This window comes from Ambystoma mexicanum, chromosome 6q (assembly GCF_040938575.1).
Source record: "Ambystoma mexicanum isolate Mex_15411 chromosome 6q, UKY_AmexF1_1, whole genome shotgun sequence".
Classification (NCBI taxonomy): Eukaryota; Metazoa; Chordata; class Amphibia; order Caudata; family Ambystomatidae; genus Ambystoma; species Ambystoma mexicanum.
In genome coordinates, this window is record NC_090937.1 from 970,915,156 (window position 1) to 970,943,128 (window position 27,973).

Sequence of the window (27,973 nt, forward strand, 5' to 3'; positions counted from 1 at the left end):
TGGGGATGAGTTCCTGAGTGAGCGCACAGATGCTGTGTTATTTGCATAGAACATGTGGTGTTTGGAGCTCCAGAGAGCTCCTCTGGCTTGTGAGGTGGAAATTGCATGGAGTGTAAGGGAGGGGATAAGGGGATTGTTCTCTGTAGATACCTGGGGGAAGAAGGAGGGGCGAGTGGGCTGGTTGATCTGAAATGTGTGGGAGGTGCGCAGTGTTTGGCGCGCCAGAGTGCTCCTCTGATTTCAGAGTTGGTTGTGGGATGGTGATTAGGGGGAAAGAGGGGGGACAGAGTGTCGGCGATCGAGTACAATGGTCTGAGGTGGCAAGTCGATGTGGGATGAAGGGGGGACCTGAAAGAGGGTGCTAGTATGGGGCGCAGGTGCTGGGGGTGGTGCATTATGGCGGGTGGGTGTGGTGCAGAAGGGGCAGGGTTGAAGGGGTGCAGCAGCGGTCTTTGTTGTCTAGACACCTAGGTTTCTCCATCAGTGAGGGGAGGTCGGTCATGATTGTCGGATGGAGCAGACCAGCAGCTGAGTGATGTGTGGGTCAAAGAGTAGCTGCACGTCCAGAGGGCTAGGACCGAAGGAGTCGAGTCTGGGTCGAGACACCTATTAATAAGATGGCAGGAAGTGTACAGAGCCACAGGGACATCTGGATAGAGGGAGAAAGGGCCTAACATTAGGGAACAACAGTAGACACAATAACAGTGAACGGAATAGCAGCAACTAGGTTTGGGACGCCTGGATAGAGGGAGAAAGGGCCTAACACGGGGGAACAACAGTAAATGCAATAGTGGTAGCAACGGTAACTCAAGAGGCAGGCAGTAATCTGAAACACTGGGAGCTGTTTGGCTGTGGGCTGAATCTAAGTGTGATAGGACACAACAGGTGGGGTTTGTTAGGGAGAATTCTCTGTAAAGGCTAATTTCCCAAACCTAGTGAGTCCCCCAGCAGCTTTGCTGGATTTTTGGGGTTTATTTTTTTCTCCTGCTAAGAGTGAGAGTCTTTTCCTCCCACTCTTAGACATGATTTGAGGTGTTCCTCTGACTTTGTATGTGTTCTATGGGCTATGGGGTCCTTTACCCCATAGGGCTTCATGTGTTTTTGGTATATGGGTTGTACAGCACCCTCCGTGCCGTAACCCAGGGGTGTCATAGCGACCCCCAAACATAGACTCCATACCCTGGGACTGACTACTGTCTCCCAGGGCATGTAAAGTCACCATTGGCTTTACTAGTCTCAAATTGTGAACAGAACCAGTACAAACCATCCTATTGTGGACGTACTGGTCGGGGCAATTCGATTGCCCCGGGGTCTGTTGTTCGAGGGGGCACTGTCCAGTCCCCCCGACCGAGTTTTGGCTGGTGGCAGTGGATACTACTTTTTATATTCGGCCGCAAATGTATTCCTATGGGATTTTCCCGTTGTTCGAGGCTACCAATTTTTAAAATAGCCTCGAACATACCGCCGGTTTATTAAATTAATATAAATTCACTGGTTGGTATTTTTTGCCGAAACTTGGTTCCAAAATGGCGTTTGTGTTCGCTTCTGTGACTCCAACCCAAGTCGAGCCCTTTGTTCCACTTTTTGACAGACTTCTCCACAGAAGCCTCCAAAAGTGGTGCCACTCTGTCTGGATACCACAGGGGGTGTGGGAGGGGGTTTAGGCACCACTTAGCATGTTTGAGTGACAGCTAGGCTGAATGAATGGGGGTTTTCTGCATAGAAGCAGGGCTTTGGGGACTGGAACTTCAGAAGTCGCCACAGGACCTAAAGAATCCGAGGAGGGAGAAGCCGAGCCGACCTGCAACGATGACACCACCGGTGGAGCCCTGCTGAACCGTCTCACCACTTTTCCCGACGACAGAGGAGATCTCCAGTCCGGAGAGGCTTCTTCCTTTGACTGATGGGGATAACCAGTTTGACCGTCTTTTCACCTTCCTGGACCATCTCGTGGCCGCCTTGCCCGTGCCAAGCACCCCAGCAACCGGAATACCACGGTTTACCACTACCGTGAAGAAAAGGGTGGTACCTTGTAACCGGGAAACTCTGCGGCTGGTTTCTTCCCTGGCAGTGCAACGACCTTCAGCTTTCCTCCACGTCGAGACCTCCTCTTCCTCTGGACGAAACACCAACTTCCACCCGCTGCCAGGAACAACTGCCCCCGCTGGAGCGTTCTTCCCACTTTCAGGTACTGTGTCCCACCTGGTTTCCCTTGCGACAGATCGTTCGGGGTGACAGTAAATCCTCGACTTTCTAACCTTGGTTAGCCTGGGACCTGTTAACTATCTTTCCTGACTTGATCTCAATCTTTTGCGAACTTTCTACAAAGACTCTTTGGGCATAACCCCACTGTGTGATCCTGGACACATTTCGCTTGCTCTCTCTAAGAGTGGGCCTGGCATTTGAACGTCCTTGCTCTCCAGTAGACTTTGCCTAACCTGCCTCTCTGTGGTTCTTTGAAAAGTATTGAAATTTGTGTGCTTCATAACTCTGCCTTTATCCCTCCCTTTTTAATAACTTATTAGAGTGTCATCTTATGCTAAGCGCTCATCTCTGTCTGAAAATAAGTGGTGTTTCTCATTAAGACTTGTCTAATAAGTAATTAGGGTTGTATGTATATAATAGTGACTGTGGGCCTCATCACGACTTCGGCGGTAACCCTTAAATCCGGCAGTAGCGCTATTACCGCCGGATTTAAGGGTCCACCGAATCAGGTCTTCGGCGGATTTCGCCCCAGCTCTGAGCTGGGGGGAAATCCGCCGAAAATTCGCGCTATTACCGCCGGTGGGAAATCCGCCGGCGGTATTAGCGCAAAGATTCCCCATTGAGTCCAATGGGGAATGGGGCATTCCCAAATGGGCTCAGTGGGGAATGGGGACTTACATTACCGCCAAACTCGTGATCCGGCGCTATTAGCGCCGGGGAGTTCGGCGGTAGGGCTGATACCGCCCGCGCTAATAGCGTTACCGTTACCGCCCAAGTCGTGATGAGGCCCTGTGTGTTGAATTTACTTACCCCTTGTGTGCTAGTGTAATTTACAAGTGTGTCTTTAAATAAATAATTATATACTTTTACACCAAAGCTCTGGTCAGTGTTTGCTTGTGCTACTGTATCTCTGCAACTATTGTGTATACTCTATATACTGCCTAACTCTTCTTGAGAGAAGTCTGACTGCTCAGCCACAGCTACCAGGTAAATCTGGGTGGTACAGACTGCTACCAATTGGGTTTACTGCCAACCACCTGTAGTCCTAAATCTCTTGCAGTGGTCCCTAAGGGAACTGCACAGGTTTCTGCCAAACACTGGTGTACAGTGGTGGGATTTGTATTGAGTATATATTTTAGTGTGCTTATAGATACCTTAGTGCAACTGTAACGCTCACCTGATTCCCGTAGAGGCGCCGGTCTTGACTGGGCGTATACCGTATCTTCAAAGGTGATGTGTAACACACGGCTGGCTCTTTGGGCTGGACCTCTGTGCACTGTATGTCTGACTCGAAGGGTAAGATGTCTGCAGATAGAAAATATGGGATTAATGAACTGGGTTATTGAATGTCTCTCTCTTCTTCCCTTTCTCTTCTCCTGTAGAACCCCAAAGGTCAACGCTCTCACCTTAGGTAAGTGAACGCCGTGCTCTCCATCTGCCTCGGGGCAGGGTGCTGTAACCAGTTTCTTCACTGGATAAGGGGAGCAGGCCTCTTGACTTCAGAGGACTGCTGTCCGTCGTTTACTGCACGAACGGTAAGTTTCGAGTAATTCTAATGTCTTTAAAAGTCTTTAGTAATGATGTCTCTTGTTTTGCAGGGTTCCGGCGATGGCGGATGACGGGCTGAATTGAGTTGAATATGGAGCCCGTGTGATGAATAGAAGCGCCTGGAAGCACGTAAGTAAGCGCTCGTTGCCTGCTTCACGATGCGCTCTAACTGTCTTTTTATTTTGCAGGTACAAGTTCGGAGCGGCTGCAGGGTGCCGGAATACCCACTGGGTTAGAGGTGGAAAGGAGTAATGGCACGTGAGTATTAAAGTTCCCCAATGTCTTTAAACGCACCTTGTTTTGTCTTTCAGATGCGGGATGCAGCGCCGAAGGCCTCCGGAGATTGCGAAGAGTTGGTAAGCTTTTGTCTTTCAGATGCCGGAATGCAGTGCGAAGACCTCCGGAGCGCACGAAGAGTAGGTAAGCCTTTGTCTTTCAGATGCCGGAATGCAGCGCGAGGCGTTGATGACAGCCGATGGATCAGGTAAGTGAAGCGCTGTCACTGAAGACCGTAATGCTAACCTGTTCTTTCTTGTCTTTATAGGTGTTGCTGAAGACTGGATTCAGGATGGTAAGCCTTTTTCCTTAGGCCCAGGATCAGATGCAGAAGACACGATGAGCGTTCTGCTGCAGAGGATGCAGAATAACGCAAAGCAAGATTCATCCATCGGGTGTGGTTTAAATAGCCTCCTGTAGTGCTTAGGTGTCTCCTTCCACAGCCACGCCTAGGTAAGAAAAGAGTTCCTGCTTTCCAGAAGAGTTCCAGTGTTCTGAACCTATGGAGTGGCTTCTGCCCCACCCAACAGGAAAAGTAGTTCCAAACAGAAGAGGATCAGAGGCTCAACTGGCAGGCAAGTAAGCATCATGGTCTGCTGCAGGTAAGTCCACCCAAGCATTATGAGCCCGGCGCTTCCAGCGCTGGGACTGGGCATATTTATGAGCCTGGTGCCACTGGCGCCAGGACTGGGTCCAAAAGGTCCCAATTGGGACTGGTTGGCCCTCGGAACCTGGGTTATGGATCTGCTTCCAAGGGAGTTGGGAAAACCCTGACCTTTTGGAAGCAGAGATCATGACAGTACCCCCCCTCAAGGCCCCTCCCAAACCGGGCTTCTCCGGGGGTTTTGGCTTGTCAGGAAATGTTCGGTGAAATCTTTTGATTAGGCGAGGAGCGTGGACATATTCAGCAGGTTCCCAGGATCTCTCTTGGGGGCCGTAGCCTTTCCAGTCAATTAGGTAAAATAGTTTAGATTTGGAGATCTTGGAGTCCAGAATGCTTTTGACTTCAAACTCGAGTTCTCCATCAACTAGGATGGGTTTTGGAGATTTAGTTAGTCGGGTTTGAGGTTGCATGGGTTTTAATAGAGAGACGTGGAAGACCGGATGTATCTTCATGTGCGGGGGCAAGTCCAACTTGACCGCTACTGGGTTTACTATGGTAGTGATGGAATAGGGACCAAGGTATCTTGGGTTGAATGTGCGTGGCCCTTTTAGAGGTAGATATTTGGTGGATAACCAGACTTGATCCCCTACTTGATATTGAGGGGCTTCCTTCCGATGTTGATCTGCTCCTTTCTTGTATTGTTCTTTAGCCCTTTGAAGGTGAGAAACAGCTTCCTTAAAGGCTTGAGTGATTGTAGAATGCAGGTAGTCAACTGCTGGTGTTTCAAGATCTTGGAGGGGATCCAACTCCGAGGTTCGAGGGTGACTGCCGTATAAAAGAAAAAACGGGGTTTTCCCAGTTCCCGAATGGACAGAGTTGTTGTAGGCATATTCGGCTATCCAAAGGATGTCTTTCCAAGTTTTTTCAGTTTGTTGCAGCATGCAGCGTAAATACTGTTCCAGAGTTTGATTGGTCCTCTCGGTTTGTCCGTCGGTCTGAGGGTGGTGACTGGTCGATAGTCTCACATCAATTTGAGCCGACCGACAGCAACTTCGCCAAAAATGAGAAATAAATTGACTACCTCGATCCGAAATTAGAACCGAAGGAAAACCGTGCAGTCGGACGATGTTTTCGAGAAATTCTCGGGCCAGAGTTGCTGCTGTTGGCAAGCCTTTGAGCGGAATGAAATGCGCCATCTTGGAGAATAAGTCCACGATTACTAGAATCGTATTGTATCCGGAGCATGGAGGTAGATCGGTGATGAAGTCCATAGAAAGCGTATGCCAAGGGCGAGGTGGGATGTCAATAGGGCGTAAGAGGCCTGCTGGTCTTTCCTTTTGACTCTTGTTTTGGGCGCATACTCCACAGGACATTATAAAGTCTCTGATATCTTTTTTCCAAGACGGCCACCAGAAGTAGCGCTTGATTTTTTCTGAGGTCTTGGCCATACCGGGATGTCCTTCCATTAAAGAATCGTGATAACAAGAGATTACTTTTTTCTGTAAATCTGTGCTGGGCAGGTATAATCGTTCTTGGAAATACAATAAGTTGTCCTTTACTGTAAAGTCCTTTCCCTGCAGATGCCAATTCTGTATGTCTGCTGGAGTTACAAGTTGCCTGGCTTTATCCTTAACTTCCTCTATGGATTGTGTGGCGATTACACCCAGAATTCTTTGTTCGGGAATGATTGGTACAGGTTTAGGGTTGATCAAGTGTTCTTCCACTCCCATCCGGGAAAGGGCATCAGCTTTACCGTTTTTTGTACCAGGTCGATAGGTAATTATGAAGTCAAACTCGGCAAAGAATAATGCCCAAACGGAGTTGTCTAGAGGATTGGGCTTTTGCGGTTTTCAAATATTGCAGGTTTCGGTGATCCGTAATCACAGTAACGGTGTGTCGGGCCCCCAGCAGATAATGCCGCCAAGCCTTAAAGGCAGACTTGATAGCTAGAAGTTCCTTGTCAGTAATCGTGTAATTGATTTCAGGAGGCGAGAATTTGCGGGACCAAAATGCCACGGGATGCAACTGTTTGGTTACCGGGTCCTTTTGTGATAGAACTGCCCCCATGGCAAGGCTTGAAGCACCAGTTTCCACGATGTAGGGGAGTTCGGGGCGAGGGTGTTTTAAGATTGGTGCAGAGATAAATCTAGTCTTCAAATCCTGGAAAGCTTGTTCCGCCTCGGTAGACCATTCAAAACGTTTGTTTTTCTTTAACAAGGCAGTGATGGGCTGGACTATCCGAGAAAATTCGGGGATAAACCTGCGGTAAAAGTTAGCGAAGCCTAACATGCTTTGCACACCTTTTACGGAGGATGGTGATGGCCATTTGAGAACTGCATCGACCTTCTTTGAATCCATACGCACTCCGCTAGGTGATAATATGAATCCCAAGAATTCAACTTCAGTCACGTTGAAAACACATTTTTCCAACTTAGCGAAAAGTTTGTGTTGACGCAATCTTTCGAGGACCATTTTCACGTGTTTCCGATGTTCAGATTTCGATGAAGAATAAATGAGGATGTCGTCAATGTAAACAACAACACACACATCTATGAGCTCCCTGAGGACATCGTTCATAAAATATTGAAAGGCGGCCGGGGCATTGCAAAGTCCGAAGGGCATGACCTGATATTCAAATAACCCATATTTGGTGCAGAAGGCCGTCTTCCATTCATCGCCCTCTTTTACTCGTACCAAGTGGTAGGCTCCTCTAAGATCCAGCTTTGTATATATGCATGCTTTTCTGACTTGGTCCAGGAGTTCAGGGATCAAAGGTAACAGATATCTATTCTTGACGGTGATCTGGTTCAGGGAGCGATAATCTATACAAGTTCTAAGGTCTCCTTCCTTTTTGGAACGAAGAACAAAGCTGAAGAAGCAGGGGACTTGGAAGGACGAATAAACCCATTTGCCAGGTATTGATCCAGGTATTGTCGAAGGTGAAGGTTCTCAGGCTCGGTGAGGGCATAAATTCTACTACAAGGAGGAGTAGATCCAGGTATCAGGTCTATCTGGCAGTCATTAAACCTATGAGGAGGTAGAGAGTTAGCCTGATCCTTCCGGAAAACATCTTGGTATTCTAGGTATTCGGGAGGTAACTGGGGAGTCTCTGAAGAAATTGCTGCCAGTGCAACATCAGGTGGAGGGTGACAAGTAGAGACACATTCTGGAAACTGGACCGTTCTTGCTCGCCAATCGATCAGAGGATTGTGTTTCTCTAACCAAGGTATTCCTAGAATAATCTGAAACTGAGGAGCCTTGATCACATCGAACACAATCTTCTCATGGTGTCCATCTTGACTTACTAACGTCACTTCTTGAGTGGTATGCGTTACTGGTCCGGAGGCAATCTCCGTTCCATCCACCGTAGTAATGACGTCCTTTACAGCCTTGGGACAAAGAGTTAGATTCATCCTCAAAACCATTTCATAATCCACATAATTGCCGATGGCACCGCTGTCGACGTAAGCTTCAATTGCATGTAATCGATCCGGATTATCAGGGCTAATGAGGACCATAGGTATCACGAAATGCGAGGTCACGGAACTGGTTTTCACGCTCGGTAAGAGGACCTCTATTCTTGTCGGGCGAGGTCGTTTCCCTGCTCAGAGTTTGTAACTTTGGTAACTGCAGCTCCTACTGCCTTCTTGGCAGGTTTCACCGGACAGTCTCGAAGAAAGTGCCCTGAGTTTCCGCAATAGAGGCATAATTGCAACTGTTTTCTCCTTTCCCGCTCCTTTTGTGTTAGAGGACCTTTCAGGCCCCCTATTTGCATGGGTTCCCCGGAGTCTACTCCTTTGGAAGGAGTTGGCGGTTTGGAAAATACTCGAGCATCAAACTTGGAACGATCGGCCTTCCTGTTCTGCAGTCTGTGATCTATTTGAACGACTAAGTCTATATAGTCCGAACAATCTTGTGGGGGATTCACTACTTGGGCTAACGCATCTTTGAGCTCTCCACGTAGACCTCTATAAAACAGCGTAATCCTTTTGTCCTCAGGCCATTGAGTTTCCACTATCAGTCTGTTGAAAGACGCAGTATAAGCCAAAAGGTCTTGATTACCTTGTCGCAACGAAAGAAGCTCATTGTCCAAGGCCTGCCCCTGTGAATGTCTTGCGAACAGTTTTTCCATACTGAGCTGAAAAGCTTGAAAATCATGGAGGACCGGATCACCTTGATTTACTAGAGGGATCGACCAGTCTGCCGCATTGCCACTAAGGTACGAAAGCACGAAAGCTACTTTAGCTTGATCAGTTGGAAAGGCTGCTGGCCGGCATAAGAAATGCAACCGGCACTGATTGATAAATACTGCAAACCTCTTTGGGTCACCAGAAAATCGTTCGGGCGGAGCCAGAGGTACATTCCCAGGTAGGTTGATCTGCACTGGATTCATAGAGGATGTAGAAGGAAGATTTCCCCCAGATGCGGGTAACGGGGTCTGTCCGGCTTGTGACTGTAGCAATTGTCTAGCGAGATCATCTGTTCGCTCCTTGGAAATAATCAATTCCCTTCTTAGAGCGTTCGTTTCCTGACGGGCTGCATGCACTTCTGCCCTTAGTTCCCCAAGTAACTGGGCTAGCTGGTCGGTATCTGAGGTTTCCATAGCGCCTGGACGGGAGTTTTGCGGTAGGGTTTGCGTTCTGTAACGCTCACCTGATTCCCGTAGAGGCGCCGGTCTTGACTGGGCGTATACCGTATCTTCAAAGGTGATGTGTAACACACGGCTGGCTCTTTGGGCTGGACCTCTGTGCACTGTATGTCTGACTCGAAGGGTAAGATGTCTGCAGATAGAAAATATGGGATTAATGAACTGGGTTATTGAATGTCTCTCTCTTCTTTCCTTTCTCTTCTCCTGTAGAACCCCAAAGGTCAACGCTCTCACCTTAGGTAAGTGAACGCCGTGCTCTCCATCTGCCTCGGGGCAGGGTGCTGTAACTAGTTTCTTCACTGGATAAGGGGAGCAGGCCTCTTGACTTCAGAGGACTGCTGTCCGTCGTTTACTGCACGAACGGTAAGTTTCGAGTAATTCTAATGTCTTTAAAAGTCTTTAGTAATGATGTCTCTTGTTTTGCAGGGTTCCGGGGATGGCGGATGATGGGCTGAAGTGAGTTGAAGATGGAGCCCGTGTGATGAATAGAAGCACCTGGAAGCACGTAAGTAAGCGCTTGTTGCCTGCTTCACGATGCGCTCTAACTGTCTTTTTATTTTGCAGGTACAAGTTCGGAGCGGCTGCAGGGTGCCGGAATACCCACTGGGTTAGATGTGGAAAGGAGTAATGGCACGTGAGTATTAAAGTTCCCCAATGTCTTTAAACGCACCTTGTTCTGTCTTTCAGATGCGGGATGCAGCGCTGAAGGCCTCCGGAGATTACGAAGAGTTGGTAAGCTTTTGTCTTTCAGATGTCGGAATGCAGTGCGAAGACCTCCGGAGCGCACGAAGAGTAGGTAAGCCTTTGTCTTTCAGATGCCGGAATGCAGCGCGAGGCGTTGATGACAGCCGATGGATCAGGTAAGTGAAGCGCTGTCACTGAAGACCGTAATGCTAACCTGTTCTTTCTTGTCTTTATAGGTGTTGCTGAAGACTGGATTCAGGATGGTAAGCCTTTTTCCTTAGGCCCAGGATCAGATGCAGAAGACGCGATGAGCGTTCTGCTGCAGAGGATGCAGAATAACGCAAAGCAAGATTCATCCATCGGGTGTGGTTTAAATAGCCTCCTGTAGTGCTTAGGTTTCTCCTTCCACAGCCACGCCTAGGTAAGAAAAGAGTTCCTGCTTTCCAGAAGAGTTCCAGTGTTCTGAACCTAGGGAGTGGCTCCTGCCCCACCCAACAGGAAAAGTAGTTCCAAACAGAAGAGGATCAGAGGCTCAACTGGCAGGCAAGTAAGCAGCATGGTCTGCTGCAGGTAAGTCCACCCAAGCATTATGAGCCCGGCGCTTCCAGCGCTGGGACTGGGCATATTTATGAGCCTGGTGCCACTTGCGCCAGGACTGGGTCCAAAAGGTCCCAATTGGGACTGGTTGGCCCTCGGAACCTGGGTTATGGATCTGCTTCCAAGGGAGTTGGGAAAACCCTGACCTTTTGGAAGCAGAGATCATGACAGCAACTAACCACAAAGCTTAGCACTAAAGAAGATATTTTCTAAAAACATGTCAACTATGGAAAGCTATAGTCAGAATCCCTTGCTACAAAAACTGCTGATGGTTTAAGAGTTCTCTGTAAACATAAGAATCTCCTGACTAAGGGCAAGAAAATGGAGCTAATAGAAAGGTTGTTAGCAAACCAAAGTCTGGATGGTGGTTCAGAGGAACCTACCACTCTAGCAACTGCAGATAACAGCAATGATATTGATATGAATGTTAGTATTGATAACTTTGAGTCAGAAGCAGAAGAGGAGGTGGAAGATGTTAGAATTGTCTCCCCTGGGCCTCTACCTGCCCTGCCATCTGTACCTACTGGACCTTTACCAGGTCCCACACTTAATCCTCAATATATGGAACTAGAAAAAATGAAGCTTGAATTAGAATTCAAAAGAATTAATGCTCAAACAGAACAACAGCACCAAGAAGTAAGGCTCAGAGAAATGGAGCTCAACCATGAGCTAGAAATGAAAAAATTGTCTGTGGAAAGTGCTTCTCTCTCCGAATCCTCTAGGAGTTCCAGTCCCAAAAGACCCCGGATGCCTAAGGAGTTGGTGGGTATGTATGAGCCTAAATTGGATGTGTTGGATTGGTTGAGTTTGTTTGAATATAATCATGGGCTCCAGAACATTACAGGAAATGAGTTACTTTCCTGGTTGTTCTCCAGGCTCCCCCTGTTGCAACTGATGTGGTAATGGAGTTGGGGGAGGAGGATAAGAAGGATTATGAATGTGTGAAACTAGCTTTGATAGCTAGATTTGGGAAGACCCCTTCCCAGTACCTTAGGAGGTTTGGGACCCTCAAAAAGCATGATGGTACCCCTTGGGCTACCTGGGTGAGTGAAAGTTTGAAGAACTTAGAGGGATGGATTAAGGGTTACAAGGTGAACACTTATAAGGGAATGAAGAATCTTGTGATGTTGGAGTCAATTTATGATGCCTGCTCTCCTGAGCTCAGACAGCACTTGGCTGATTCAAAGGAATTAGATTCCAGGAAACTAGTTAAGGCTGCTGACTTGTGGGTTGCCAACAGGGCTACTCACAAGGACTCTGGGGTAACTCAGAAAAAGGATGAGGGTAAACAGCCAAAAAAGGACTCCAAAGAGAATTCTAATAATTCCAATCCCAAAGAGGGCCCCAAACAGAACATAAGGGTAAACCACAAGGGAAACCAAATCAGAGTAATGTGCCCTCTGGTGGTAAACCAGAAGGAGGTCAGAGCAAGCCACCATTCCAGAAAGCATTTGGTAAATGCTATGTTTGTGGTTCGCCTGACCAGGTGAAAGGGGATCCCAGATGTAAAGGTAAACCTTCAGGGGTCCAGCTTGTCTCCTTAGCCTTCGCTCCAGAGGAGGAAGTACAAATGGCAAGTGGAAACCTTCTACTGCTGGCTGATGAACCCATTGGAGTCTCAGCCAGTGTTTCTTTAGTGTCTCTGGGTCTGTGGGAACAACAGAATTTAGATGTCTATAACTCTATCCCAGATAATACTAAAGAGTATTATAAGGACAGTGTCCAGGTGAATGGTCAGGAGACTCCTGCCATTAGGGACACTGGAGCCAACATAACTGTGGTGGATACATCTTTTTTTCAGGCTGTGGATGTTGCTAAGGCACCCAAACGCCTCACCAAGTTAGCTGGAGGGCCTGTGCAGATGCTTCCCCAATTACCAGTTCTCATCTGGTGTAATGACATGACTGTGAAGATACCTGTCAGCATACAAAGTGAGGTACCAGGAAGGGTTCTGTTGGGTAATGACCTGAAAACTCTTGCAGTAGTGTCACATACCCCAGACCTCCTAGTAAAAGGTTACAGGAGCTCTCCAGACCTGCAAGGGAGAGAACCATGAGAGGTACTCCCAAGGAGATGATGAAGACAGATATCACTCCTACTCCACTGGAGTTACAACTTGCTATCACTGAACAAAAAGAAGCAAAGGGGAAACCCAAGACATCCAAGAAACAGCCAACAGCAAGCACTCCAGTGCTTCCAACAAGGACTTCCCCTAGGTTGTCCAAAGTAACACCTGTAACTCCACCTCCAGCTGAGGCTGAGAGGGAGGTACAGCCCTGTATGGTGGAGCTAGACTCTGAAGAAGAGCTAGTGGAAGGCCAAGAACTAATTGGAGATCTGGATCCGGTTGACCATCCTGAGCTGCAGTCTTTACTGGCAGAAGGTGGACCCAACAGGGCAGACTTCAGTAAGGGACAGAGAGAATGTCCAACTCTGGAAAGTCTTCGCCAACAGGCAACTTCTCAGGCTGATGTGCAAGAGCCTGGGAAGTATAGGTTGCACTGGGAAGATGGCCTCTTCTACAGTGAACCAACTGAGTCTGCACCTGGAGACTACAAGCGGCTTGTAGTACCTCAAGAAAACAGACAACAGTTCTTGCAACTGGCCCATGAGATTTCTTTGGCTGGTCACTTGAGTTTCAAGAAGGCCAAGGAAAGGCTCTCGCTCTACTTTTATTGGCCAAAAATGGGGGCTGAGGTAGATAAGTTTTGCAAGAGCTGCCATACCTGCCAGACTTCTGGTAAGGTTGGGTCCAAGAATGTGGCATCTTTAGTGCCTCTCCCAGTTGTGGGAGTCCCATTTTAGAGGGTAGGGATCGACATTGTTGGCCCCCTTGGTCCCCCAACCTCCTCAGGCAACAGGTTTATCCTTGTTGTAGTAGACCATGCTACTAGGTACCCTGATGCAATTCCTATGAGGACTGTTACAGCTCCGGCTGTGGCTAAGGCCCTCCTTGGTATTTTTACCAGGGTTGGGTTTCCTAAGGAAGTAATCTCTGACAGGGGGTCAAACTTTATGTCCCACTACATGAAAGCCATGTTTAAAACCTGTGGAGTTACTTGCAACTTCTCTACCGCCTACCACCCTCAGACAAATGGATTGGTAGAAAGGTTCAACAGAATCATGGAGATCATGATAGGTGATTTAGAAGACCCCCTTAAAAGGAAGTGGGACCTTCTATTGCCATGCCTTCTCTTTGCTTATAGAGAAGTCCCTCAGGAGGGAGTAGGCTATTCTCCCTTTGAACTTCTTTATGGCCATCCAGTCAGAGGTCCATTGGCCCTGATTAAGGAGGGGTTGGAGAGTGCTCCTTCCCCCAAGCCAGTCAGAGTGACTGACTATGTGATGGATCTCCGGAGGAGAATGTCTCAAATGATGGCAGAAGCTAGTGATAACCTGAAAGCTGGACAAGCTTTGGTCAAACATTGGCATGACCAAAAGGCTAACATGGTTGAGTTCACTCAAGACCAGCTAGTTCTAGTTATGATCCCAACAAGGCAGAGGGCCTTCAAGGTTGTAGGTAAACTTGGAGAGGTGAACTATCTGGTGGACTTGGGCAATCCCAAGGAGGCTCCCAGAGTCTTCCACACCAACCGACTAAAGGCGTATGTCTCCAGGCCTGAAGTAGGAGCCTTGCTTCTAGCTTCATCAGAAGAGGAGGAAGAGAGTGAAGCTCTCCCTGATCTCCTCAGAGGCTTACCTTGGACGAAAAGATTGAAGGAGTAAATCTCTCTTCAAATCTGACACCTGAGCAACAAGAGGAGTGCAAAGCCATGTTAAATCAGTTTGCCCCTCTGTTATCACTTTCACCAGGCTTGACCTCTTGGGGACAGCATGATATAGTCACTGGTGACTGTCTGCCAGTCAAAAGCAGAGGATACAGAATGTCAGAAAATGTAAGGACCCACCTCAAAGGGGAGGTCAAGAAGATGCTTGATCTCGGGGTAATAGAGCCCTCTACTAGTCCATGGTCTAGCCCAGTTGTGTTAGTACCAAAGGCAGGATTCAAAGAATTGAGATTCTGTGTGAACTATAGAGCTCTTAATGCAGTCACCAAGACTGATGCCCACCCTTTGCCAAGGACAGATGAGTTGGTGGATAGACTTGGTTCAGCCAAGTTCCTCAGCACATTTGACCTTACGTCAGGCTATTGGCAAATAGCCCTGACAGACCATGCCAAGGAGAAGACTGCATTTTCTACCCCAGTTGGCTTATACCAATTTAAGGTTATGCCTTTTGGATTGAAAAATGCACCTGCAAAATTCCAAAGGTTGGTAAATCAGGTTCTGGCTGTGATGGAGGATTTCTGCATGGCATACTTGGATGACATTGCAGTATTCAGCCAATCCTGGGAAGAGCATGTGAACCACCTAGGACATGTTTTGCAGGCTCTTGGACAGGCCAATCTGACCATAAAGGCAAGCAAATGCCTAATTGGTCAGAGTAAGGTGGTCTACCTTGGGCATGAGGTAGGAGGTGGAGAAATAAGGCCTTTGCTCAGTAAGATTGAAGCTGTGCAAAATTGGACAACACCTACTACTCAAACCCAGGTGAGAGCCTTCCTTGGCCTCACTGGGTATTACAGGAATTTCATAGAGAACTATGGACCATAGCTTCTCCACTGAATGTAATCTCCTCTCCGAAATTCCCTAAGAAGGTCAAATGGAATGAGGAATGCAATCAGGCCTTTGAAAACCTGAAGAAAGCTCTTTGCCAAGCACCAGTATTGAGAGCCCCTGATTACCACCAAACCTTCATTGTGCAGACAGATGCTTCTAATGTAGGTATAGGTGCAGTCCTTAGCCAACTGGATGAGAAAGGTAGGGAGCACCCCATTTGCTTCATCACCCGAAAGCTGAAGGATCTTGAAACAAGGTGGGCAACTATCGAAAGAGAATGTTTTGCTATTGTGTGGGCACTGAAGAAGTTTAGGCCATACTTGTATGGTTCTACTTTTGTCATTCAGACTGACCACCAACCCTTGAGATGGTTGATGAAAATGAAAGGGGAAAATCCAAAACTATTGAGATGGTCAATCTGCCTGCAAGGGTTTGATTTCACCATTGAGCACAGGTCAGGGTGTCACCACCAAAATGCTGATGGTCTCTCTAGGATGTATGTCATTGACTAGAGGTATGAGATTCATCCAGGAGTGGATTAAATCCTCCTGTCCCTTAGTCTGGGGGGGCGAGTCTTAGGGAGAATTCTCTGTAAAGGCTAATTTCCCAAACCTAGTGAGTCCCCCAGCAGCTTTGCTGGATTTTTGGGGTTTATTTTTTTCTCCTGATAAGAGTGAGACTCTTTTCCTCCCACTCTTAGACTCTTAGATGATTTGAGGTGTTCCTTTGACTTTGTATGTGTTCTATAGGCTATGGGGTCCTTTACCCCATAGGGCTTCATGTGTTTTTGGTACATGGGTTACACAGCACCCTCCGTGCCGTAACCCAGGGGTGTCATAGCGACCCCCAGACATAGACTCCATACCCTGGGACTGACTAGTCTCCCAGGGCATGTAAAGTCACCATTGGCTTTACTAGTCTCAAATTGTGAACAGAACCAGTACAAACCATCCTATTGTGGACGTACTGGTCGGGGCAATTCGATTGCCCCGGGTTCTGTTGTTCGAGGGGGCACTATCCAGTCCCCCTGACCGAGTTTTGGCTGGTGGCAGTGGATACTACTTTTTATATTCGACCGCAAATATATTCCTATGGGATTTTCCCATTGTTCGAGGCTGCCACTTTTTAAAATAGCCTCGAACATACCGCCGGTTTATTAAATTAATATAAATTCACCGGTTGGTATTTTTTGCCGAAACTTGGTTCCAAAATGGCGTTTGTGTTCGCTTCTGTGATTCCAACCCAAGTCGAGCCCTTTGTTCCACTTTTTGGCGGGCTTCTCCACAGAAGCCTCCAAAAGTGGTGCCACTCTGTCTGGGTACCACAGGGGGTGTGGGAGGGGGTTAAGGCACCCTGGACTGAGTTGCCTCGGCAACTCAAGTCGCACTCTTGTGCGATTGGCCCAAGTGGTGAGCCGCCCAGCTCACCACTTAGCATGTTTGAGTGACAGCTAGGCTGAATGAATGGGGGTTTTCTGCATAAAAGCAGGCCTTTGGGGACTGGAACTTCAGAAGTCGCCACAGGACCTAAAGAATCCGAGGAGGGAGAAGCCGAGCCAACCTGCAACGACGACACCACCGGTGGAGCCCTGCTGAACCGTCTCACCACTTTTCCCGACGACAGAGGAGATCTCCAGTCCGGAGAGGCTTCTTCCTTTGACTGGTGGGGATAACCATTTTGCCCATCTTTTCACCTTCCAGGACCATCTCATGGCCGCCTTGCCCATGCCAAGCACCCCGGCAACCGGAATACCACGGTTTACCACTACCGCAAAGAAAAGGGTGGTGCCTTGTAACCGGGAAACTCCGCGGATGGTTTCTTCCCTGGCAGTGCAACAACCTTCAGCTTTCCTCCACGTCAAGACCTCCTCTTCCTCTGGACGTAACACCGACTTGCACCCGCTGCCAGGAACAACTGCCCCCGCTGGAGCGTTCTTCCCACTTTCAGGTACTGTGTCCCACCTGGCTTCCCTTGCGACAGATAGTTCGGGGTGACAGTAAATCCTCAACTTTCTAACCTGGGTTAGCCTGGGACCTGTTAACTATCTTTTCCTGACTTGATCTCAATCTTTTGCGAACTTTCTGCAAAGACTCTTTGGGCATAACCCCACTGTGTGATCCTGGACACATTTCGCTTGCTCTCTCTAAGAGTGGGCCTGGCATTTGAACTTCCTTGCTCTCCAGTAGACTTTGCCTAACCTGCCTCTCTGTGGTTCTTTGAAAAGTATTGAAATTTGTGTGCTTCATAACTCTGCCTTTTTCCCTCCCTTTTTAATAACTTATTAGAGTGCCATCTTATGCTAAGCGCTCACCTCTGTCTGAAAATAAGTGGTGTTTCTCATTAAGACTTGTCTAATAAGTAATTAGGTTGTATATATATAATAGTGACTGTGTGTTGAATTTACTTACCTCTTGTGTGCTAGTGTAATTTACAAGTGTGTCTTTAAATAAATAACTATATACTTTTACACCAAAGCTCTGGTCAGTGTTTGCTTGTGCTACTGTATCTCTGTACCTATTGTGTATACTATATACTGCCTAACTCTTCTTGAGAGAAGTCTGACTGCTCAGCCACAGCTACCAGGTAAATCTGGGTGGAACAGACTGCTACCAATTGGGTTTACTGCCAACCACCTGTAGTCCTAAAACTCTTGCAGTGGTCCCTAAGGGAACTGCACAGGTTTCTGCCTAACAGGGTTAAATTGAATTTCGATGGGTTTGGACATTTTACTGGGGAGCAGCAGGTGCTGGTCTCCTACCTTGTCGGTCGCTGCTGGTGGACGGATGCAGGCACCACAGGCTAACATGGGCCAACATGTTTTGGGGCTGCTTCTTCGGGGGCTGCTGTCCTTTCAGTTGTGGTCCTGCCACCAATGCAAGCAGTCTTATCCAAAATGCTAGACCACACAGCATGCCTGTGATTGCTTGTGTTCCCATAAAGGATACTCTGTGACACTTCTGGTAGGTTGCTCTTATGTTCCATCAAGTTGTATGAAGTAGTTGCATAGGAACGTGGCAGAAACCCACTGGCTCCCACCACCCAGGCCTACCTCTCTCCAATTGTCTGGGCTGGAGCCTCACTCATACCCAAACATTCTAATCCCTCTCACAGCATTCTTATTGACCACAGACGTTCCATACCGTCTTGCAAGCACTATATAACACACCTCCCTGCTTTTGTACACACGCACACCAGAGACACACACTCGGACCATATACATTCTTCCAGACTCTACATAACACACCTCTCCTTTTTCAACACACCCACCAGGGCACATCTCGGTTGGAACTCACTCATACAAACATACAGGTGAGACAAAGCACACCACAAGCAGGGTCGGACTGGGACAAGAAATAGGCCGGGCACCCCGCCCAAAAAGTGCACCATATCCCGGAATCGCAGACTTAGGGATGTTGAGGAGGGGCTCGTAGACCCATATTGGATTCTGATTGACGACTGTTTGTACCACCCACTGGGAGACAGGCAGCCATTGAGGCAGTGCCTACCGATCTAGGGTTGCAACCCCTTAGTTATTGTGACAAATCAAAGGTATTCGTCCCTTCTCTCAAGGTTGGACTCACCTCCTTTAAGGCTTGGGAAGTGAGCCCTCTCCGCAAGACTCTCCCTCGGGGTCTGGGCAAGTTGAACCAAACTGGGAGTGACTTCCTCTTAGGGGACAGGTACTCTCATTTCCACGAGGAACTCTCTAGACCACCCACCTTATATGCAGATATTTGACTGCCTTCCATAAAGAATATCTCTTTAAGAAGAGATCTGTATATAATTGGGATGAGTGGATCACAAAAGGAGAGAGATTATGGTGCACAGGGGAACCCCCCTAGCATAATCACGCCTTGGAGAGGTAGACTAGGAGGAAACCGTGGAACCTGCGACTGTTCGACAGACTGAAGAACGCCAGCTCTAGACACTGGAGGCCCGGCGAAGTAGACAACGGGGAAGCCAACGTGGTGGTGTGACCAGGACAACCCTGCGTTGTGCCAGACACCCCCTAACAATGCCGAAACCCCTACAGCAGGGCACACCAACACGTCCCACTGGCTAGCATCCCTCGACTACAGTAGCCGACAGAGACGCAAGGAACAGAATGTTGGAGAAACCCGAGACCGAAAACACGAGGCAGGTTACCCCAGCAAGTGCCGAGCCATGCAATGTCACCTGGGACAAACAACGGTACAGGGGAAAGTAGGAGAAGCGGGAGGCCGCCGGGGCAACCTATTGTAAGGAGTGGAACGAGTGAAAGGCCTGAGGGCTACATTCGAATAGTAAACCTGAATAAGTCAATATATGAGGGACAAATGAAGAGCTTGACAAATAAGGGTGAGTGGGAAATGAAGGAAAGGTGGAAATGAATACCCTGGAAAGAGGGGATTAGCAGCTCAGTGTTGAAGGGTGGGGAAGACCCTCCTAGCTGGTCAAGTGGCACAGCGAGTAGAGCGCTCGCTTTGACATCCGTGCAGAGCTTGCTAACGCAGGTTCGTATCCCGGCAGGGACAAACTCAGCCTTTCATCCTTCCGAGGTCGATAAATGAGCACCACACACCATGGGTAATTATAAGCAGCGCTCAGATACCTGAGGGTTCGTAACGCTATATAAAAGCCAAATTATTATTATTATTATTATTATTATAATATCCATGGGTCAAAAGAATTGTGATTTGAAACTGCCAAGTGAATTAAATAACAAGAGAAAGAAACCAATAGAGAAACCCAGGAGGGGGGGGATTCCTGACCAAATAAAACCTTAAAGGTTGGATCTCAGGGTGCGAGAAACCTGAAAGTAAAGTAAAGACTGTGAGACAGTGGGCCTCATTACGACCCAGGCGGTAAGTTACCGCCTGGGCCGTCACTTTACCACCATGGCGTAAACTATGTTTACGCCATGGTGGTTGGCGGACTTACCGCCCCATTCCGACCTTGGCGGGGCGGTAAGTCCCCAATCCCCATTTACCCTTCCCCATTCCCATTTTTGCCCCATAGGGCATAATGGGAGTGGGGAAGGCGTTAATTACGCCACCGTAAATTACGATGGCGTAATTAACTCCATGGTCCCTTAGCGCCATGGATTTTAACACCCGCTAAAAGCGGGTGTTAAAAGCTCCATGGCGCTAAGGGACCTCGTAATTGGCGGTAAGGGGTCGGCACAGCTAACGCTGGCGTAAACCCCTTACCGCCAGGGTCGTAATGAGGCCCAGTATGTTTAGAACAATCATTATAAGCATAACACTAAAGAGAGTAAAAGACCAATGAACAGCTAGGATTAGCTACAAGAACTCATGAAGGAAACTCCAAGAGAGTGTCAAAGAAAATCAGCATAAGAAACATATTTCAGAAACAGAGAGATTGTGTTTATTGACCGGCAATTCTAAACCTATAACATTTCTGCAACAGTCGCCTTTCCTCCGGAGCTGTCTTTCCTCAGCATTCTGCTTTTGGATCTCCACCTTGCCCCTACTTCTTCTGCACCAGCTTTGCCTGTCCACCCCTCTCCTTCCCCCTCCACCCTGCAATTAAGGCTCAAGCGGTCCAATCATGTGGAGTCCTTTCTACTTTGAAGTGATCAGCACTTGCTAATTTTACAAGACAGATGCTAACACTTCACCGAGTCTCAGCCTAGCAGGAAAGGTCCCAGAAGCCATCTCACGCCAAGTGATTTGAAGGCCTGCGGCTTAAAAGCACACAGGACTCAATCCTTTTTTGTCCGTTTTTGGTCACCCTCATACAAATACATGCAGTATACCCACTGGGCAAATGACACTCCTGCCCTAGTGGATCTGGGATTACGGGTTCAATGTCTCCCATGTACTCAGTGGCTGTGTGGTACCTAAGCTTACAAGTGCACAACACACTGTTTGTTCATATAGTATAGAAGGAGCTCAGCCTGCCTGCACAGTAAGGATCTACAGGTGGTAGATGGGGTCGAGGGCAGAGATTTACAAATAAAGTGACAAATGCATACTTAACCACGGTCTGCTGGGAACATTGAATTAAACAACACTCAAATGTAATGAGGAAACCTGTTAAGGGATGAGCAGTTTCTGATGTTATTGATCCTGGGGTGGCTTTCTACAGCACTCTTTAGCTTTGATGTTGTATTCCTTCATTTTTTACACACACAAAATGTGCTTCTTGTCACCTCCTTTCCTCCTTCACTGTTCCCATTCCTCTGATTATCCAGGGTATATTTCTCAGCATGTGGTGCCTCCCTTTCAAGTCATTTTTTTCCTTATTAGACAGGCCTTCATCCCGAGCCTGGTCACTGGCCTGATGTATGATGGTGTATTAATAGCCGAGATATTCCTGACTTAAGATAACCACATAATAAGGTATGGTTCAATAACTATGCAGATGATACACAGGTACTGTTAAGGCTTGATTTTCTAGAAAGTGATCCCCCATCCCGATTGAGGAATTGTCTTACAGCAGTGGGGGACTGGATGGCCACTGACTTTTAGCCAGATTCTTTTGGCCGTGTCCAGCCCCTGTCTATTCTATCAAAAGTCTTGGTGTTAAAGTTCAGTCCTCAGGCTCCAGGGAGCTGCAGATTGCATCAGTATGCAACTCTGGGTTTTTAAAGCTTAACATTTTGAGGAAAACGCTGCCATTTTTACCCTCCGAGTCTCGAGCAAAGGTTGCTGCAGCTTCAATTCTTGGGTCTATTGATTACTGCAATGGAAGCTATGTTGGCCAGCCATCTTTCTTGGTTCAAAGATTGCAGCTCCTTCAGAATGCTGCAGCCGGCTTGGTATCAGGTAATAATGTCCACATACATAATGTCACCGGATTAAGCCATTGGCGACATTATATATGGTGACATTATGTATGGGGACAGGTTGCGGGATGTCCACTGCTCCCCTTGTTTAAAAAAAATAATAAATTGCGGGTTGCAGGAGTGTCCCCGCATGTGCAATTTAATAATGTCTCTGCAAAAAACTGCGACTTTTTTGTCAGGACACATTTTTGCAGGGACATTACTACATGGAACCGCTGGCTCTTGGAGTTGGTGTAAGGTCCCTCTCCGAAGATCTTCATCAATTGCATTGGCTTCCTGTGCATAGTGGCATCGAGTTTAAGACTCTCTGTATTTCTCATCAGGCCTTCTATCAGTTGGGCACTGTGTATCTGCAGAGGAGACTCATTCCATACACTCCTCAAGGCAGCTCCGTTCAGAGTCTCAGAAACTTCTGTTGGTCCCTTGCTTCTAAAGATCACGGCTCAGTGGTCATGCTTTCTCCACAAATCATTTAAGAAGCATTCATGATCATTTAGCATTTTGGAAAGCTCTTGAGACTTAACTTTTGTAGTTTCTTGCTATTCTCTAGGATTTCTGGAGTGGACTCTCCTACAGGCTGTTTCTTAGCACCTAGATGCCTTCTGGCTGTAGTGCTGTGCTTTATAAATGCTATTAGATACATTACATTACTGTCACTTCCTCAACATTCTGTCATTCAACTATTCCATCATTCATAAAGACTGTTATAATGACAGCCATTCCATGCCCACACTTGTTGCACAATGATGAGACCCCCACCTGCCTCCAAACGCAGTAATGAACGTTTATTTCATCAATCATTCAAATCCAGTTGCAGCGCGCCCTCCCCAGAGCAGGAGCTCTGGGACACACATCTGGAGCACCCCCTGCACCCCCACCGGCCGACACATACAGGAAAGCCAGGACCTTCTCCCCCGCCCGCTCCCAGCTCAGCGTGGAAAACCGGCAAATAATTGCAAAATCCATTTCAAGCATCCGTGACGAAACCAGCAACTTCTAATCCACAAAAGGTTGCTGCCTTTATTTTTCAAGCACCGAAAGCCATTTGGCCTTTGCTTGATACACGAGGCTCTTTGCCATTCCAAGATGGCTGCCTCGAGTGCCTGCACCTCTTCCATTCATTTGAGCTCGTACCTCCCTGCCCTGATTGGCTCCATCTGTTGCTAAATAGCCAATCAGGGAACCGGGTAGGCATGAGCCGGCCTCCGTGTGAAGGCATCTTGTAAAGGCTCAGGTGCTGACTGAGCTGCAGGCTGCTCCAGCACATTATACCCTGCTCACCATTCACCTACCTTGTCTTTTTTGACTCCTGAACTTACCTAGTCTGCCCACTGGACCTGCAAACTCCAAACACCATACTTCATTGATGTCCCGGCGCCATATTTCATCACACAGAGGTAACCTATATGTGAACATTGATTACCTGTTACTCCTAACTGTGATACCAGCTCCTGCTACATCACCTCCTGCCATAGATACTTACTATATGGCCCACAGCCGTACATGTACCATGTATGTATATGCAATCAGTTGTTACTACTCTACACTTGACAGATTGATGTATTTAGCTATTTAAATGTACACTGCATCGCTGATAGCTGCATTTAACCTGCCTTGATAGCTGCATTTAACCTGCCTTGATAGGTGCATTTAGCCTGCCACTACACAGTATCTTGATATTGCAACGTGTTTGTCGTATTCAGCTACCTATGCGGTATCTAGCCTCTGACTGCTGCAAACGTATCCTAGTTCAGCCCCGCCACCTGACCTCCACATACTACCTACAATTAACAAAATGTGCCTACCAGGCATCTACTCAGTACTGTTGAATGTCATTCTCTCCCTTATCAATTCCCTCACTGATCTAAGTTTTACCCTTCGTGTGGCCCCCAAAGGCATTACTTCTACACCTTCCAGTATGTCTCCCCTCACAACTACTTTGCCCCACCTGCCAAACCATGCAGCCTCCCGGCCAGAAATACCAGACTCCGCGCCAGACTACCTAAATTATATGAGCTCGAGCGAGAGACCCCACCCAGTCTATACTTACTAGCCGCTCCCCAACTATGTACACGACCACCCTCACTAAGCCTCCTCCTGAAAGACCTAAGCACAATCAAACTAACACCAGGTCCAAGCATAAGGTGCACAACACAGATTCTAATCCCACTCACACTAAAAGTACTGTCTCGCCCATAAGAGGTCCCCTAATCAATGCACGCTCTATAGTAGCCCAGGCCACAGATTTAGCAGATCTCATTCTAGCAGAAGACTTAGACTTCATAGCCATTACCGAGTCCATGCTCCATGCAGCCGCAGGCCTAGCCCTCCATAACGACTACACCATCCTCCGAGCGGATAGAACACAATCTAGAGGTGGCGGCCTGGCCATAATTGCCAAAACTTACCTCAATATTAGACTTCACTCCTCCAACCACCTCCCATCTTGTGAATCACTCACAGCTAAGTTGCCTACTGCCAACTCCCAAACTATATCCATTCATTTATTCTACAGACCTCCTGGACCCAGAGGTTCTTTCGAGGAAGACCTCTCGACTATCCTTACCAACAACCTAAAAAACTCCTCCCAGTGCCTCATTTTAGGGGACTTCAACTTACGCCTAAACGACCCCAAAGACTATCAGGCCACCCTCATCAATAATACAATATCAGAACTAGGCTTTACCCAAAGAGTGCTCATCCCTACCCACATTAAAGGGAGAACCCTTGACTGGGTAGCTGACTATAACTGTGTAGCCTCCATTTCAGCTAACTCCCCACAACCATGGTCTTACCACCATCTCTTCTGCTTTGCCCTTGAAGCCCAAAGTCCCATCATCAACAATGTGCTAGCCTCAGCTATCCCCACGAGAAGTAAGAAAAATATCACAGTGGAAAAATTAATCCCACTCATTTTACCGACTCTGAACCAACTCCCAGCCACCTCCACCCCTCATGACCTTGTAGAAGGCTACAACAAAATTATGACCTCAGCCCTTGACTCTATTGCACCGTTAAACGATTAGAAAATGTAAGCCGAAAAAACACCTGAACTCCTGATTCTCCCCTCACCTTAAAGCTCTTAGATTCGAGAAACGCAAAACGGAACAAGTCTGGAGACAATCTCCCACAGACAACAACAAGTTGACTCTCAATAAAATAACATCCACCTACAAAAAAGAAATCATAGCGCCAAACAAGAATCCTACAACCAGAGAAGCTAACTCCAAGCTAACTCCAGCACCAAAGAATTATTCACTATCATTACAGAACTGGAAACACCTATTCTAACTCCAGACACATGCGTTAAAGACAAACAATGGTGCACCAGTGTCCAAAACGCCCTGTCTAATAAAGTAGCAGGCCTCCAAATTAAAATCAACAAAAAGAAAGATTCCCTAACCAAATTGACGAATTCCTGGAAAACTGCCTCTAGGCCCACATCCCAACACTTGAGGCCCAAAAACCCTCTTATCCGCTTCAGCTTCTTCAAAGTCTCCACCTTAGAAGTGGAAAAAATAATTCTCAGCCTTAAACCATCAAACTGCAAGGGTGACCCCTGCCCTTCACAAATCATCAAAGATGCGGCGAGAGACCTTTCTCCATTCATTACCAAACTCATTAATGCTTCCTTCTCTTCAGGTACCATCCCCAGCAACCTTAAAGAGTCCTGGGTCCTCCCCCTTCTCAAAAAACCCTCTCTTGACCCTTCTATACCCACCAACTACAGGCCTATTACCACTGTGCCTTTCTTGCTCAAAATCCTAGACAAGACAGCATACCTACAAATACAAAAATACCTTGAACAAAACCATCTCCTGGGCATCCGGCAATCAGGCTTTAGACCCCAACACGGGACAGAAATGGCCCTTATCGATCTGAAGGCCCAAATTGACACTTTGAGAGACAATGGGAAAACTGCCTTACTGCTCCTCCTAGACCTCTCGGCAGCATTTGATCTCGTAGATCATAAAACTCTATGCAACCATCTGGACTCAGCGGCCCACTTCTCCCACAAAGCCATTGGCTGGATCGAGACATTCCTAAGCAATAGATCTATGCGTGTCTTCTCCACCTCTGCCACCGCAGACCCCATCCCTATCACTTGTGGAGTCCCTCAGGGATCTTGTGTCTCCCCCACAATGTACAACTTGTTCACGAAGCCCCTGTTTGATGATCTCGATGGCCTGGGTATCACCTATACTAACTATACCGATGATACCCAGATCCTCATCCCGTTGACGGGAGATTATAACCATGATTTGGCCTTGGTGAACAGGGTGTACCTCATCATCCAGGCATGGAGGGCCTCTCATAGTCTATGCCTGAATGATGACAATACTGAACTCATCATCTTCGGCTCCACTCCCAACATCACCAAACTGGACTACAAATACACTAGCTTCATCAATGACGGGAACCTAATCACGGTAGCCAAAGAAGTGAAAACTCTAGGAAAATACATTGACTTCTCCTTCTCCTTCCACAAACCGGTCAGCTCCAAGGCATCTTCCACGGCATACACCTGTAAATTAATAAGAGCAGCCAAACCATTCCTATCCTCACAGAGCTGCATCACTCTAGCTAGAGCCCTTCTACTTTTAAAATTGGACTACTGTAATGCCCTCTACGTTGGAGCCAACAAACAGGTCACCAACAAAATCCAGACGTTGCAAAACAATGCTCTCAGAGCAGCACTTAGTATCTCTAAGAGAGAACATATTTCCAATATCAGGAGAACTCATAACTGGCTCACCACTACAGACAAAATCCTGCTAAAAGTAGCCTCCTTAACCCATAAATGCCTCATAAAAACCAAACCCAAACCCATAAAAACCAAAATGGGCGGCAACAGTTTTCAGGTGAAAGCAGCCCAACATTGGAACTCCCTACCGCCCTCCTTAAGGATTTCTCAATCCTATACCCAATTCAGACATAACTACATCCAGTGGTTAAAACTTAATGACTGCTAACTGACTGCCCAACCTACCATGTCACTGTAAACCATGTAAATATGTATATTCTTAAACTGTATATCACTGCCTCTATTGTAACTGTTTTTACCTATGTACTCACTGTATATACTGTACAGCACTGTAACTAAGCTGAGAATATCCTTGTCTGCTCCTGCGCCCTCCTACCCTCGGGTCCGGCATGCAATATAAGTGAATAAACAAACAAACAAACAAACAATCTGAGTGTGGGGGCTTTTGTGAATGCCAGACCCCGGACCGGTTACCTAAAACCAGAAATGCAGGTCTGAGATGTGACCCATCTCAGTGTGGTGAGTGCAGTGGGCCTTTTCTGCAACTTATGTGAGCGCCAAGCAGCCACTCACCCTTTGGGGCATCTAGTCTCCCACTGAATGTGGTTGTGTCAAGTGATAATCCATGGGCCTTTGTTTTTTTTTGTTTTATTAATTTTCATTATTTTTCAAATCCTAACATTCCATACTTCACAACGGTTTGTGTTCACAAGTTCATCAGTTGCAATTCCATATTAACCATTTCTGAGCCCATCGCCCACAGATGCTTAAAACTACCACTACCACTTCGCCACATACAGCCTTCCCCTCTATCGAACTCTCACCAAATACCCGTCTCCTTCCCTCTTTCCTCCTTCCATGCCGAGCCATTGTTATACTCCTCTTCGATTCATGACTCCCCAACCTTTCTTCACTACTTAGCCAATTCCTGACTGCATTACGGGGGCTTTCAACTCCAGGGATGAGGTTAATTTGTTTAATATATGACCCCTATCTAATTCCACCCCTTCCTCCTCTTCCAGATTAATATTGTTCAGCAAGATTTCCTTTCCGCCATCCCCATCGTTGTTTGTCCTTTATCCATTGCTGTACCTGCGGGATTTTTGAGCATTTCCAGGATATGGCTACCTGTCTTCCGGCCAATATCAGCATAAATTGCACTGTCCTTTTCTGAGTTTTGTTTCTCTTTCCTCCAACGCGCATTACCCACAAGCAGATAGACGGTGTGCGAGTATAA